This window comes from Suricata suricatta, chromosome 3 (assembly GCF_006229205.1).
Source record: "Suricata suricatta isolate VVHF042 chromosome 3, meerkat_22Aug2017_6uvM2_HiC, whole genome shotgun sequence".
Classification (NCBI taxonomy): Eukaryota; Metazoa; Chordata; class Mammalia; order Carnivora; family Herpestidae; genus Suricata; species Suricata suricatta.
The window spans coordinates 140,482,788-140,498,843 of NC_043702.1; the positions used below are offsets into that span (position 1 = coordinate 140,482,788).

Here is a 16,056-nt window from a genome sequence, read left to right on the forward strand (position 1 = left end):
TTGTTCCTTCCTACTTATTTTTTTTTATTTTTAGAAATCAACTTTATTGGACAACAATTTACATACAATGAAATTAGTGTAGCAATTTTAAGTGCATAGTTCAATAAGTTTTTATAAATGTACACATTTTTGTGTAATTACCTCCCAACAAATATATGAAATTTAAATAATCAAAACCTGTTCCACTGTGCCTCTTCCCAATCAATTCTCCCACCCACCCCAAGCAACCACTGATCTGATTTCTATCACTATAAACTAGTTTTCCTTTTCTTTACATTCATATAAATGTAATCATATGGCATATACACTTGTGTATCTGCCTTCTTTTTATGAGTATGTTTCTGATACCTAACCACATTGCTGTATCAGTGCTCATAAATTTTTATGATTGATTTTATTTCATGGTCGGACTATTCAATATTTTGTTTATTCATCTGATGGGTACCTGGAATGTTTCTAGTTCTTGGCTAATAAAGTTTCTATGAAAATCTTTGATAAAATTTTTTCAAATTTCTCTTGGATAAATACCTAGAAGTCTTTGGGATGAATGATAAGGGTAGGTTTAAAAAGAAATAAAGTGATTGTACTATTTTATATTCCCACCAACAGTGTATGAAAGCTCCATGCACTTTGCAGGCCCAACAACCCTGAGTCCTTTTTAATTTTTATTATGGTTAATATTTTAATTGTTAGTCTTTTAAATTTTAGACATTCCAATGATTGTGTAATAATATCTTCCTGCAGTTTCTATTTTCATTTTCCAAGATAATTAATAATACTGACAATTTTTTTCATCTGCTTATTGGTCATTTGCATATTTTATTTCAGGAACTATGTGTTCATATTTTATGCCCATGAATTATCATACTGTTTATCATTTTTTTATTGTGTTTTAAGAGTTCCTTATATATTCTTGAGACAAGACAGACATATATGTTGGGAATGTTTTCTTCTACTTTGTGAACTGACTTTGTTTATCTGTATACTTAACAATATATTTTCTGGAAAAGAAAGAAAGAAATACATCCTGCTTATAATATCATCAAAAACAATGAAATACATAGGAATAACTTTAACCAAGGAGATGAGAGAGCTCTACTCTGAAAACTACATGATACTGATGAAAGAAATCAAAGAAGATACAAATAAATGGAAACCTGTTTATGAATGAAAAGAACTAATATCATTAAAATGCCAAGACTACCAAAAGCCATCTATGGATTCAATGAAATCTGTATCAATATTCCAATGGCATTTTAAACACTCATAAAGTTTATATGGAAGCATAAGAACCCCAAATAGCCAAAGAAATCCTGGGAAAAGAACAGAGCTTTACACACTTCCTGATTTCAAGCTATACTATAAGGCTATGATAATGTAAACAGTATAGTACTGGCATAGAAGAGATCAATGGGACAGAACTGAGAACCCGGAAATAAACTCAAACATACACAGTCAGTTATTGTTTGACAAGGGAGCCAAGAATACTCAGTGAAGGAAAGACAGTCTCTTTAATATATGGTGCTGGGAACACTGGATAGAGGCACACCTCATATACATGTGTATTTGCAGAATCTCACTTACATGTAGAACCTAAAAAAACTAAACTCACAAAAAGAAGACAGTAGAGTAGTGGTTGCTAGGGGCTGAGGGGTACAGAAAATAGTGAAATGTTGGCCTAAGAGTACAAACTTTCATTTATATGATGAATATGCTCCAGGCATCTAATGTACAGCATGGTGACTGTAACTTGTAATACTGTATTGTGTACTTGAAAATGGCTAAGGGGTAGGGCTGTAATGACCTCACAATAGCATCAAGAAAATTCTGTCTATGAGGTAGGAAATGTACTAATTAACTTTATTGTGGTAGGCATTCTGTACTATATGTGTATTAAATCATCACAATGTATGCCTTAAACTTACACATTATGTCACTTATATATCAACAAAGCAGGGAAAAAAAGACAAACATCTCAGGAACAGGTAACAGGTATAGTTAAACCAATAATGGAGAGGAAGATTCAAGCCAGCTATATGAGAAAGACAGACCAGGTACCAGGGAGAGTTCCATGGCTCAACTTGCTCCTCTGTCTTTAATCCTAGAAGGCTAGAAATTATACCTGGTTGTAATACTCTGAATTTTACACCTGGTGGCCATTTTATAGACACCTGGAAAAGATAAATATCTCAATTATTTTTGACGTACAGAACGACCATGTTATGCATTGCTGGCCAATGTGATAGCTGCTATCATCATCTCCTCTGACCTTACTGAAGGACTATCAAGTGATCATTAATTTACAAAAATCTATTAAGCCCAAGCAAGCTGAGGAGGACATCCTCATAGAAGAGTGACATACCAGCTTAGGCAGGAGGACTGTGTCCTTGCTGGAGGTGGGGCAGAATATATGAAGTGGTGAGACAGAATCCAGATGGGCAGCCTAGTGGTGGCTAAAAGATCCAGCACAGAATGAGGAGTGGTTTAGTTTGGGGGGTAAGAGCCCCCACTAGCTGGGTAAGAATGACATCCTGCTGAGGGCACTGAGGGTAACATAGAATGAGTTGTCAGAGCCTCAGCAGGGTGAGGGTTTCCATTCAGAGAAGTGGGTCAATATGAAATATCAGGCCCTGAATAGCGTGAGAAGGCTGTTTCCACAGAAAGGTGGCCCACTAGGGGGTTTCAGAGCCCTTGCAGAGTAAGGCAGGTGTCCCTGCATCAGGGGTAAGGGGTGGGCAGACTGGAATAGGTCTTAGACGTCAAGCACAATGAGGACCTTCTATGAAGGAGGAGCAAATGGACCTGGAGGTTTGGAGTCTAAGTTTGGGAAGAAGGGTGTGAGAATAGACTATAGACTAGGAGATGGCTGCAGTGGGACATGAGTTACCTATAAAAGGATTGATCAAATACATTAATGCATTGAGAAGAGTAGGAGCCAGGCTTCTCACTGTCAAAGGAGGTAGTTACAGATTAGAATGAATCTGGTGGTGCAGGACAGGAACTGGTGAATTCAGTATGACTGCATGGTTTTCAATAAACAGAGACATAAATATAAATATAAGTATACATGTATATGAATGTATACACATATGTATAAAGAGAATACACCTACTCAAAAAGAGAACAGAGTATTTCATGTGTCTTGCCTCTATCAAAAAGCTGTATAAACCATCACAGATATTTAGTATGGTTTATATGGTACTAGTGTAAAATGAAAACTTCAAAAATTTATATTTCTTTCATAATTTATAACAAGTTCTACTTCTATATTAATACGACATATATCAAAAGAGCTTTTTTCTTTTTAAGTTATCTGTATATAATGTTAACAAGGACAAAATGGATTGTGGAAATAATGAACTGTGTGGATTCTCACCAAAAGGAAACCGAATTAAACTACTGTATTTAATTTAACAGGTAAAAGGCAAAGGTGGCAGCAGTAACGTAGCGATGATGCTGATGATAATATCAGAACAACTAAGATTCACGGAGTCCTTACGAAGTCCCAGCTACTCTGTAACTGCACGAAGGCACTGGGAAAGGATGACTTCAGTTTAAATTTACGAACACCTTCCAGTTTCAAATTTCCTTTCTTAAACTTGAAAATGGTAGTAACAATTCTCTTATGCCACAAAACAGACTAGTTGAAAAATAGTTCTGATTTAAATGTTGAATGTTATGAATAACTTAATGACAAATGAAACAGCAAAATATGATTTATATGTTCATTAGAATATGAATACAGAAGGATATTTCGGAGAGTCTTAATTGACTTCACAGAGAATTCTCTAGTTACCTGAGTTATTCCACATGATGTTATTAGTGTTCTTTTTGTTCATATCCTCCTAGAGCATTCAAAGCAGTTCTCAGGAAATGAAATGTTAAGAGCTATAGAAATAGCAGTGCTTTTTATTTCACTTTATCATGATGTGTACTATTTTAGAACAAAAATTTTTCATAGTGTTTTCATTTTATGGTGTGATTTGAAGATACTCCAGGTGGGACTACACTAGATAGAGATGGCCTTGAGGACTCTTAATAGGCCACATGACATATTTCCCAAATTCATGTTCCTAAAATACCAATGAGGCCCAGGAAATGCTGAATCTGTCAATTTCTGAACATTTATTTCTAATGTCTTCAGTGCTACGATAAACTATTTAAATAAAACTGAATCCAAAGAAAATTTAATCTATACCATTCCAAGGTTATATATAATGAATGTTTTTTGGTGAAATAGTTTTTCTTATGGCCATAATGACCTTGAAGATGTTTTTCATCTTTTTATCAAACAATATTTTTAATGATTATTTATTTTTTGAGAGATAGAGAGAGACAATGCACATGAGGGAGGAGAAGAGAGAGAGAAGGAGGCACAGAATCTGAAGCAGACCCCAGGCTCCGAGCTCTCAGCACAGAGCCCGACGTGGGGCTCTAACTCATGAGCCAGAAGACCATGAACTGAGCTGAAGTCTGATGCTTAACCGACTGAGCCACACAGGTGCCCCTCATCTTTTTCTTTTTTGAAAGTATGTCAAGCCTCTAATGCATCAAGGAGATAAATAATTTCAATATTTTATAATATACCTGAAATATAAAGTTTTGAAAGAAACCAAAGGCAATGAAAGTTAACACTTACTAGTGTGTATAACCATTTCTTCCTATTCAGGCCTATTTGAAAATAATGTGTAAAAATCCAAGTCTCACTGCAAGTATTTGAAATAAAGCTATTTTGTATTAAAGGTGATTTAAAATAGTCTAGCTGGCTGCAGTCTGAGCATATAGTTTAAAAAAAATTTTTTATACTATTAATGAGTAGAGTTTTCTTAATGATATGGTTAGTTTCAGGTTAAAGAAATCTTATCAGATGTTTCAAAACTTGGCAAAGACTCATTTTAGTCCAGAAATAACAGTGAAGAATAAGATGTGGAGATAAGATAGATTCTACAGGACAACAATGATCAATGCTATTCAGGCACTAGTGTCTCCTGCAGAGCTTTTTAGAGATATGACTAGCCTGGCCCCATTCCTTTAAGTTTTTTATTCAACAGGTCTACTTGGAAGTCTATTCATCTTTATTTTAAAAACTCCCCAAGTCATACTAGTATAATCAGGCTTAAAAATCACCATATTCAGAATTGGGCTCCTAGCCAACTAAGCATATCAGAAAGACACTGTTTAACATAGAACTCAATTCCTAAAACAATATGCAGAAAAGTATGCCAAATTCTGAGATATTATCAAATTGATTAAAATAGGATTTCATCATGGTATGTCTAATTACTAAAGTTTTAGTAATTTTATTTTCCTGAAATTTAAATAAACATGATATTGGACATTAGTTGATTATCTACCTAGCATCCATTCATCACTTCCTTCCAATAGCGAATGTACTCTTTTCCATCTCTTCTCTATTGTAGTTTGGGAGGTGACCCGCTGCCCATCCCCGTGATTGATTCTGGGATGTACATGCAACCTAGTGGGACACAAGAAGTTTCAAAAGGGCAATTGTGTGAAATCGGATTATGAGGTTGACACACAGAAGACAGAGTGTGGAGGATAGAGGATGGCAGAAGGAGCAGAGAGAGAAACTAGGACTTCAGTGGTGCTATTTCAGTCACTGGATGGAGCCATGCCTAAAGACCAGGCGACTCTCTAGAAGGTCCTTTACTGCTCAAGCCCTTTGGAGTTAGTTTGCATTCACTTGAAACTGACTGAATCTTAACAGATGCAAATATTTACTCAAAGTAATCTCTGGGTCTTCATAGGCAATTGCAGTTAATTAAATAAGAATGTGGAATTTTCTACAAAGGAAACTTCTTTTCATATTTTTACTATAATTTTTGTAATTGTACTTCCCTTCTTTTCTTAACTTTATTTTAGAGAGAGAGAGAGCATGCAAGTGGGGGGAGAAGGGCAGAGGGAAAGAGAGAATCTCAAGCAGGCTCTACCTGACAAGGGGCTTGACCCCATGACTCTATGATCATGACCTGAGGCAAAATCAAGAGTTGGATGCACAACTGACTGAGTCACATACGTACCCCACCCCTTATTTTTTTTGAATGTCCAAATAATACACAGTTAAATATTTGAAAAGGAAACCAAAGACAATAAAAGATGAAAAGATCTGATGAAAAACAGAAAACAGACAAAACTTACCCCAAAGTACATTGCTTAACTCACTCACATCACAATGCTTTTTAGAAAACATTTTCTATTCCAGTGGCTTAGAAATGTTAGTGTATTTAATGACCCCTTGGGGGATTTATTTAAAAGAAAGATTACTACTGACTCTGTGATTACTAGGGATGCTGATTCAGTGGGTCTAGTATTGAGACCCAGGAATTGACAGTTAAAAAGTATTCCAGGAGATTATGACACAAACCACTGGGAGAGTTCACTCTGAGAAATTCTGATTTTTAAACTGTCAGGAAAAATAAATACTATATGTGAGTTGCAAACTTCTGCTTGCTTTATTTGACAGTATTAAGACAGTTGTTCACTGTGAATAGACTACATTTATAAATCTACCTTGAAAGTAGTTAAAGGTCATATACAGGATCTAAGTGGAAGCCTATTCATCTAAAATCTAATTTTTGTTATATATTCAGAAAGAGTGGAGAAATTTTAAGGCAAAATCATTCATTTTATGAACTTTCTTCTAAAAAGTAAGTTTATGTTACAAGCATAAAAGTGAACTCTTGAACATGTAAACTTAAAGCCTGCTACCAACATCTTTGGTTGGAAGCCACAATGAACGCTGTTGGTTACCTACCTACTCAACAGCCATTCCCAATCTGTATAATTTTAAAAAGGCTTTTCTTCTATGACTGTGCCTTCTTCATAATATTCCCTCTACTTAATATGTATGTATCTTATTAAATCTTCTTGAAAATACAAATCAGAATTAGTTTTTACTTTCCTTCTCATCTCTGCAATATGTACTCTTCTTGGAGAGTATTTTTTTAAATGTTTGCTTATCCTGGGTTTCCTCTTTCCTGTTGGAGGCCTTCCTTCAGAGTCTCCTGAGTTATGACTGCCTGTTCATATTTAAAAACGCATCACTAAAAAGCTGATCAAAACCCGTATACTTTTAAACCCAGTTTGTTCACTGATTGGTAGAAATGTGATTAGATGTGGACCAGGCAATTTCTCAGGGGGATCCCTAAATATCACTATGAGATGGTCTTAGCTTGGGACCGCTGAGTTTTTGCAGAGAAGAAACCTATGATATTTACTGCTCGGAGAACATCACAAACCTGACGCTATTCTTCATGCCAGATGGAAACGTAACGCCACTTTTTACTGGCTTGCTGTGACTCTCCCTTTTAATGCCCAGGCTCATGCTACCCTCTGCTGTGCCTGAAGGACGAATGGTTCTATAGATCAGAGCAATTCTCTCCTTCTTCTGTATGCCCTTCTCACTAGATTTTCTCCATTCTGCTCAATCAGCTGCCACTCCATCCACATTGTTTTCCAGAACCTGATCTCTCACATCTGCTGATGCCCTCATTCCAGTTCTGTTTGAGCTTATGGGTATAAATGTCAGTGTGTGTGTGTGCGTGTGTGTGTGTGTGTGTGTGTGTGTGTGTGTGTTTTAGCCAAGATACTATCATTTCAGTAAAAATTACAGGAAAGAGAGGAAAGAGACAAATGTGATTAATCCACTGTTTAACTCTAGGAATAAACTAACCATTCCTTGTATTTTCTTCTGGTGCTACCAATTTAGTCAAATCTGTTTATATATACTAAGACTTGTCATATATTTAAGTTTTTTAAGTCCAATAATATTTCGATAAATTAAGACCCTGAAATCAGAAACTGTGATAACTGGACAAAGCTAAGTATTTAGGAAAGACTTTGCTATGCAAATTAATTACTTAAAGAAGATTTAAAAGAGAATGTTTGTCCCAAGAGAGCAAATTTTTTATACTTAAAAGCAAAACTTTACTTATAAACTACTGATATGCTATTACAAATCTAATGTTAATCTACAGGTAGTATTAATCACAGCAATTCTTTGCATGACATTTGCATCACAGTGTTATTCACTGCTCCTTGCTAGGACATTACATGACTTGCTTTAGACCAGAGGTCAGCAAACTGCACATTCAAATTGAATGCTGCCTAGGGCCCATTTTTTTAGTATAGGTAGCATGCTAAGAACGGTTTTATATTTTTTAAAAAGCGTTCTAAAGAAAGGGAGAGAAAGAGAGAGAGAATCTGCAACAGAGGCCATTTGTGGCCTATAAAGCCTAAGAAAAATGAACTCTCTAGCACTTTATAGAAAGTTCACTGACCCTTACTTTAGACACTGAAATGTCAGTGGAAGTGGCATGTGTTAATCTGGGGCAGAAGCTTTAAGGAACAGGGATTTGTTTGCTACATCCTCTGACAATCAGCAAAGCTTCAGAGGTCTGGCTCTCAGAGAGAAGACAAACGGAACAGAGCCATACCAACCTACAGCAGACACGCAGCACAGTGACCAGGAAATCTTTGTGGTTCATAAGCCATTAAAAGTTTCAGGGCTTGCCATCTCAGAATAAGCTAGGCTAAACTGCTTGGTATGTTTTGCTAATGCCATATGAGTTATCCACCATGACTGAAAATAACAGAACCACACTTACTGAAATAATATTTATAATTCAGACTTTTAAATAATTATTCAAAATATATTTCTAAAAAGTTGTATCTTAAAAAGATTCAAGGCCTGAATTAGATTAAGCTACTTGTATTGTTGGATTAAACACTTTTTACACCATTGGATTAAAGAACTTTTACTTACCTCTTTTCCAGATTGCTAATGTTCCTTCTAATTTTGAAACTTGAAAAGAAACAATATAATAATTTTTATTTACGGGCTAGAACTGAATGAAGATTATTACTGACTTAAAACACTAAATTTATCCACACGTGAATAAGACCAAATAAACCAAATCACGTGACAGTATCAAGGTCCCACGTTGTGGCAGATGATGCTTTCAGTTCTATACATGGTTTATCTCCTTTACTTCTCACACATATTTGGAGGCAGCCGTTATTGTTACAATCCCTTTTTATGAACGAACGAATGAATGAGGCACAGAGGGGCTGAGTACTCACCCAAGAACACAAGTCGGGAAGAGCTGGGGAGCCAGGGGCTGCAGGGCCTCTTGGCTCCCAACCTCAATGGCACACCAACCCACCCAAATACAAATATAAACTTTGTCTTAGATGTCTAACAATTTCGACATTAAAACTGTAGATTTCCACTATCTGGTAATTCTTTAGTCTTTTATGAAAAATCACAAATGAGTTAGTATAAAGAAACATTTTTCATAACATGAATACAGCTTAAGGGATAATGCCAGGGGCACCTGGGTAGCTCAGTCTTCGGGTTAAGCATCTGATTTCAGGTTAAGCATCATGATTTCATGGTTTGTGAGTTTAACCCCACATGGGGGTCGTCTGCTGTCAGCACAGAGCCCTCTTTGGATCTTCTGTTCCCCTCTCTCTAGCCTTCCATCCCCCTAAAATAAATAAACATTAAAAAGGGACAATGCCAGCTTTCATTTCAAAGAAAAATATACCCCCAAATTAAGCTGACTAATATGAAAAATGTACTTATAATACGTGCTATTTTCCATGAACTGGATGATATTTTATTCCTTGAAAACTAAACCAAATTAAAGTTCAATTAGCTCAGTCTATTTTTTATTGTAGATTATAGAAATATTAAGAGATATATAATTTGATTATATATAAATTATATGCTTTGATGATATATCAGATAATTTAAAAATTATGTGTACCAAACTTATTAAGTCTTTAGTTCTTATCAGCTCTACCAGCTTTTTCTGCTAGAAAACATGCAATCAGTATCATGCTAGTCTCTAGTCGCCCAAAGTGACAGACTGTAAGAGGACACTGTAACCAATAAGATAGAGCCTATACGAACATTCTAGGTCTAAGACTAGACAAAGGAAAGATAAGACATTGTTTTTTGCAAGACAAGAGAGCATCTTTATACAACAGTATTAACAGCAGAATGGTCCAAATTAAATTGAGGCTAACCTATTTTATTTCAAGTTAACGACTAATATTTCTGGTCAACAAACGTTTTCACATAGTTCATCTCCTTTACTCATGTGAACCTTGTGAGGGAGTCAGGTCACATATTCCAGTCATATCTCAGGCACTAGTATGTGCGTGATGGAGAATCGGGCTTTTCCCAAGAATAGCTTTGGATGCTCAACACTTAAAAACGTGCATTTCCCTTGAACAGGAGCTTCCAGTAATGAACAAGCACCCAGCCGTATGTGCAGGACTATGCTCATTTTCAGTGACAGACACCATTTAAATATATCTGCCTAATAGGGACAGCACTAGGAACTGATATTCAGGCTTATCATGTACTATCAGTTTTTGACCAGAATTATTTTTTGCTCTGCATAGAATTAAGTAAAATATAACTGTCAAATGGATATTTTTTCTGGCTCCCTACAGGTCCCTACAGAATCCATAGGACAAATGTAATGATCAGACTACACCCCCCCAATAATAGATTTCCTTCAACTTTAATTTTTAAAAATTCAGTTCCTCTGTCCTAGACCTGCATTCAGTATTTAAACTTGTATGTCACCATAAGAATATAGATGCATCAACTGAAAACTGCTTCTTTTCTACATTAAATTTCAAGTTTTCTGGTGAGAAAAACATTTTTGTAGTAAGTATCAGCTCTCTATGTCTAGGCATTACTCTGGAAAGTAGCGTTAAACTCTGTCAACCTCAAAATAAATGTCACAGCAGATAAAACCACAACTCTTTTGGGAGAGGCATCTTCAATACTACCAATTCAGATGAAAAGACTATACACCATATCATCATCCCTGGTTGGTTTCTAAAATATATTCTGATAAAATTCATTTTCATATCTATCACGTTTCAAAATTAGAACCATTTTAGTAATTTTTCCAGTGAAGAACCTACTATTTGAAATTATCTGTCAAGATTTTAAATGTGAAAATCCTAAAATTAAAGATTTGGGTTTTGAAACAGGTTTGCCAACTGGATACTGCCCTGCTATTTAATATGAACAGGATGGGGGGAAAATGACTAAGAAAAAATTAAATGTTGCTTCTGTTTGCTATTTCTTTTACCGTAAAATGAAGGTGTCAAGAACAACCTCACTCAGTGTTATTATTCATTAGTTATCAGCCACCCATAAACAATAAGCACAGTGGATATAACTATTCAATTATTGTGCAACAGCCCAGGAAAAAGGGAACTGCTCATGGTAACATAGTAAAGTACACCTTTAAAGTGAAGTATATATAACTTCTGGTTGGTATTAGTGAAAAAGGCATGTATTTAGGATGTTTATCATCTAGACCCTCTAAATGAACATTTTTTTAAAAAAATGGCCAATATTTATATTCGAATGTTAAATACTGTGTCATAATGTTTCTGTAAAGAACACTACTTTTTCATCTCTTGCTCTATTTAATGCAATTTAGAGTGTTCTTAATTACAGAATATGCTGCCCTTTTAAACCTAAATTTATCTGTCATAATCTTTCATCCACTCCAAACTGATCAAACAGTACTGTCATTCCATAAAGCACTTGTTAATTTCTCTCATTAGGAGTGCAAATAATTGAAATCAGTATGTTGGAAGTGTTAATTGCATAACATAAAATATAGCAGAAAAGGAAAATAATACCTGCACTTTAAGCTTATTTCCTTAATTTTCTGGCTTATTTTTTGAAAAAAGTAATACACAGGAGACAGAGCGAATCCAGGCTGGTCCTCAGTAGCGGATCGTTGAGCGTGTGGAGGCTTCAACTCTGAATCCTAGCTGAGCTGTCTGCCGTTCCTACACTCAAGAGGCAGAACAGTTTTAGCTACTAAAATTCCATTTTTTCCCACTTAGTTTTTCTGCATGTTCAAAATTTCTTGAGATGCAGGATTTAAACTTACTGCTTTTCACCCCATAAACTAAGAGTCCAATGTAAACAAGAAGCGCCCTTTCATTTTCTAATTTAGTCTCGTGCAAGATGAGAGTTTTATTTTCTAATTTAGTCTCATGCAAGATAAGAGTTATTCCTCTCTGCTGATAATATATGCTTACCTACTCTGAATAACTGTCTCTAAATAGGTCTGTAACTATTTAGTTTTACACTAAAGTGAGGCAGGTCATATTAGTGCTATTGTCGAGGGAAGTGAATTATACACAGGCAGCTTTCTCCTTCATGTAGTAATTTTTAACTGTGACCATTAGTTTATCATGAAGCTCTATTTTTAATTGCTTTAGGATGAAGGAGTGTAATGTACATTTTCTAAATGCAGGTTCTTCACAGTGGTAGTATGTGAGTGTTGTGAATATGAAAACAGGTGAAGCTAAGTTTTAAAAGACGCTTGCTAATAATACAGACTAAAGTATGATTCTTAGGGGGACACACATTTCAATTACAGAGTATAAGCAATAATTTACTTGTCTTAAAAATAAAAGCCACGGTATAAATATCCAACTAAATTAATTCAATCTATTAACAGAAAGATAGGCTATTTTTGAGACACAGGAATTTTAGGATTACAGGTTGAAACTGTAAGTATCTAAAAGAAGATCATCATTTCAGTAAGTCATAAGGAAGTCTGAAAGACTGTGGCATTACACTCTTGAATGGGAAATTATGGAAGCATATATGTCTCTAGTCGATTATTATTTAAAAATAAAACACTGTGATCCTAAGAGTATGCTTACTCTATTCTAAGTTATAAAAGATTTCTAACAGGGCTGTTCTGATACCTACCCAGAGACAATGTTATATGACCTTAGTAAGAATTTTTTAAATGATTAGGCTTACCTGAATGTGCTAATGAATCAATTTAACAGATATTCACTGAATACCTATGTTCTAGGTTCTATGAAAACTAAGTATAACTAAAACTACATAAGTCAAGCACACACAGTCTCTATTAAAGTATTTAAAATCTAGAAGGGCGCAGGACAAGTTGAATAACAAGGAAACCTAAGACTAGCCACAACAAAAAGCATCAGAGGCAACAACTCAGAAAAAATATGTACCACATGCACCTACTCACCCATCCATCCATTCAAGATTCATACAGCAATAACCACTACTAGATATTTGGTATACAAAGACAGGTAAGATTGGGGAGTCTAAGTGGCTCCGTTGGTTGAGCATCTGACTTTGGCTGAGTTCATGATCTCATGGTTTGTGAGTCCAAGCCCTACATTGGGCTCGCTGCTGTCAGTGAAGAGCCTGCTTTGGATGGATCCTTGTCCCTGTCTCTCTCTGCCCCTCCTCCTTTCATGTTGATGTTCTCTCTCTCTCTCTCTCTCTCTCTCTCTCTCTCTCTCTCTCTCTCTTAAAACTGAGAAACATTTAAAAAAACAAAGATAAGATCAACTCTCAAAACTAAAGAAACATTTAAAAAACAAAGATAAGACCAACTAATTAAAATTTATATTAGAAACAATGTAACAAATTTCTATAAAGATGGGATTTCAATTATACTTTATATAAAATCTGAGATTTAAATAGATTCAAATTATAATTAAGATTGACATTTTAGAACAACCTAAATGAAGTCAAATCCCTGAGGATATTGGCTATGTCTTTTACTTTAACACTCATTCTGTTTTTCTATTTCCTCACTATCACAAATTTCCATTATGTTCCTTTTCTGAATCTTTCACTATGCCTTCTGGTACTCCTGATACACTCCTCCAGAACTTTAGTTTTTTCTATGAACCCCCAAAACTTTACTTGAACCAAAATCCAATTCTTCCCGGAGGATACATCATCCTCTGTAGACTATCCATCCTGGTTAGTCCCTCATACCTGAAATGTCTTGGGGACAAAAAGCATAGTTCTCCGCTGCTTTCTCAAACATTCCTACTTTGAATCTGTAGACAAGAATAACTATTTTTCTTTAAGGCTTATGTCATCCTGTCTTCCTAGGTAGTCTGTCCTGGACATTTCCTCTTCATTCCTCAAGAACAACAATCTTTCGTTCAATCCTCTTTGCATTTCAATTTCTGCCAGGATCTTTTGTGACTTCAGTGTCACTGTGGATAAGCCATCTACCAAGAACCTGGCTTCTCCCGACCAACTCTGCTAACTCCAGTGACTGTGCCTCTTATTCCATCTCAGAGGCGCACCCTGGACCTTGGCATCTATCCCTGAAATTAACTGAAAGCACCTCCCCTCTAACTACTTTCCTCTGTCATTCCACACTTCTTCTTCAACTCCTTCTGTCTCGTCCGTTCCTTGATACACTTGGGATTTTCAGTCCACGAACCTTTCTTCTTCCACTGCCTATCAGTCCCTTTCTAGCTTTACTTCTGTCTTTCTTCAACTGAGATTTCATGGTCCACAATTTAAATACATGTCTTAAAAATACTCTTACCATTTTTGCCTCTCATCATCCCAGATGCATCGGTTTATACCCATTTACAATTTGTTCCCTATACTGTACACCACCATTGATTACATCATTGGTATCAGTATTAAATTTTTAAAAATTATTTATTTTTGAGAGAGAGAGAGAGGGAGAGGGAGAACAGGGGAGGGGCATAGAGAGAGGGAGACACAGAATCAGGAGCAGGCTCCAGGTTCTGAGCTGTCAGCACAGTCACTTAGCTGAATGAGCCACCCAGGTGCCCCATTGGCATCAGTATTCAAGCATGCCCATGTCTCTCCTAACCTGAAAAGCATCTTTCCTAAAGCCATCTTCCTTCCTACTTTCATAGCCAAATTTGCTGTAAAAGTTGTCCCCATGGTTGCCACTCTAGTTTGGATTCTGCCCCCGTCTACTCCACCCAAATTAGTCCCACTAAGGCTACCCATTACCTGAATAACCTGAATTCAACAAGAAGTTAGTTTTCTTTTTCTTTTAAAAATATTTTTTAACATTTATTTATTTTTAAAAGCCAGAGAGAAACAGAGCATGAGTGGGGGGAGGGGCAGAGAGAAGGAGACACAGAATCCAAAGCAGGCTCCAGGCTCTGGGCTACCAGCTCGAACCCACGAACCATGAGATCATGACCTAAGCCGAAGACAGCGCTTAATCACCTGAGCCACCCAGGCACCACTCTTTTTCTTTTTTTTAAATTTTAAGTGTTTGTTTTTGAGAGACAGAGAGACAGAGCATGAGAAGGGGAGGGGCAGAGAGAGAGGAAGACACAGAAGTGGGCTCCAGGTTCTGTGCCATCAGCACAAAGCCCAACACAGGGCTTGAACTCATGAACTGTAAGATCATGACCTGAGCCAAAATCAGATGCTCAACTGACTGAGCCACGGAGGCACCCCTCAACAAGCAGTTTTCAGTACTTAGATTATTAGTTCCATTAGCAGCATTTGACAAATTATTCCTTCCTTCATAACTGATTCTTGGCTTTTGTGATATTTTAGTATCTCTTTCTTCCTCCTTACCCCTCCTTTCTCCAGTCTTTAAGTCTGGGAGTTCCTGAGGATCTCCCTCCTGCTGAGACAAGCCCACCCACCTCCACGTCTACTTACTCTAGATGCTATGCGGTGCATTCACACAGAAATATGACACGGAGCCAGACTGAATAGAACACATGTTAAGCACCCTCTATTGCTAGAGCATAAGTTTCAACACAATTTCTGTGGTAGGAAGTCCAAATGGGCTCAGCTGGATTCTCTACTTAGGGTCTCAGGTTTTCAACTCTTTTGTAGGTTCTTCATCATTCAGTGATGAAACCGTTATCTCCATCTTAAAATTCAACTTAAATCCTACTATCAGGGAAACTCAGGGTTTAGTTCTCAGAAAGTCATTCAGTGATAGTGATCATTTTTCTCTCAATGTACTGGTTTGATCAGTTCCTGAATTTAAGTTAAACTTTCCATTGTAGAATTCTATTTTTCTGTTATTATCCATGAAAGTAAACTGTAATTAAACTGGAAATATGTTTTAATCATAGTGTATCAATTTTTGACTCCCTTAAAACTGTCCCTTGCCTAAAGGCTAGTATCAACAGCATCAAGTAATTATTCAAAAGCTACAAGAATAAATTGTTTAATTATGA

The 16,056-nt window shown here is 36.2% G+C and overlaps 1 protein-coding gene and 1 long non-coding RNA gene across 3 annotated transcripts in view; one reads left to right on the forward strand and one right to left on the reverse strand.

The window, feature by feature from the left end:
- Positions 1-16,056, reverse strand: part of SYT14 (synaptotagmin 14) — a 141,486-nt gene that overhangs the window by 38,905 nt on the left and 86,525 nt on the right. The window lies entirely within an intron of this gene.
- LOC115288228 lies at positions 1,975-3,671 on the forward strand. Its single transcript, XR_003906885.1, has 2 exons — positions 1,975-2,054; positions 3,418-3,671. It is a non-coding gene; the product is annotated as an uncharacterized LOC115288228 (long non-coding RNA).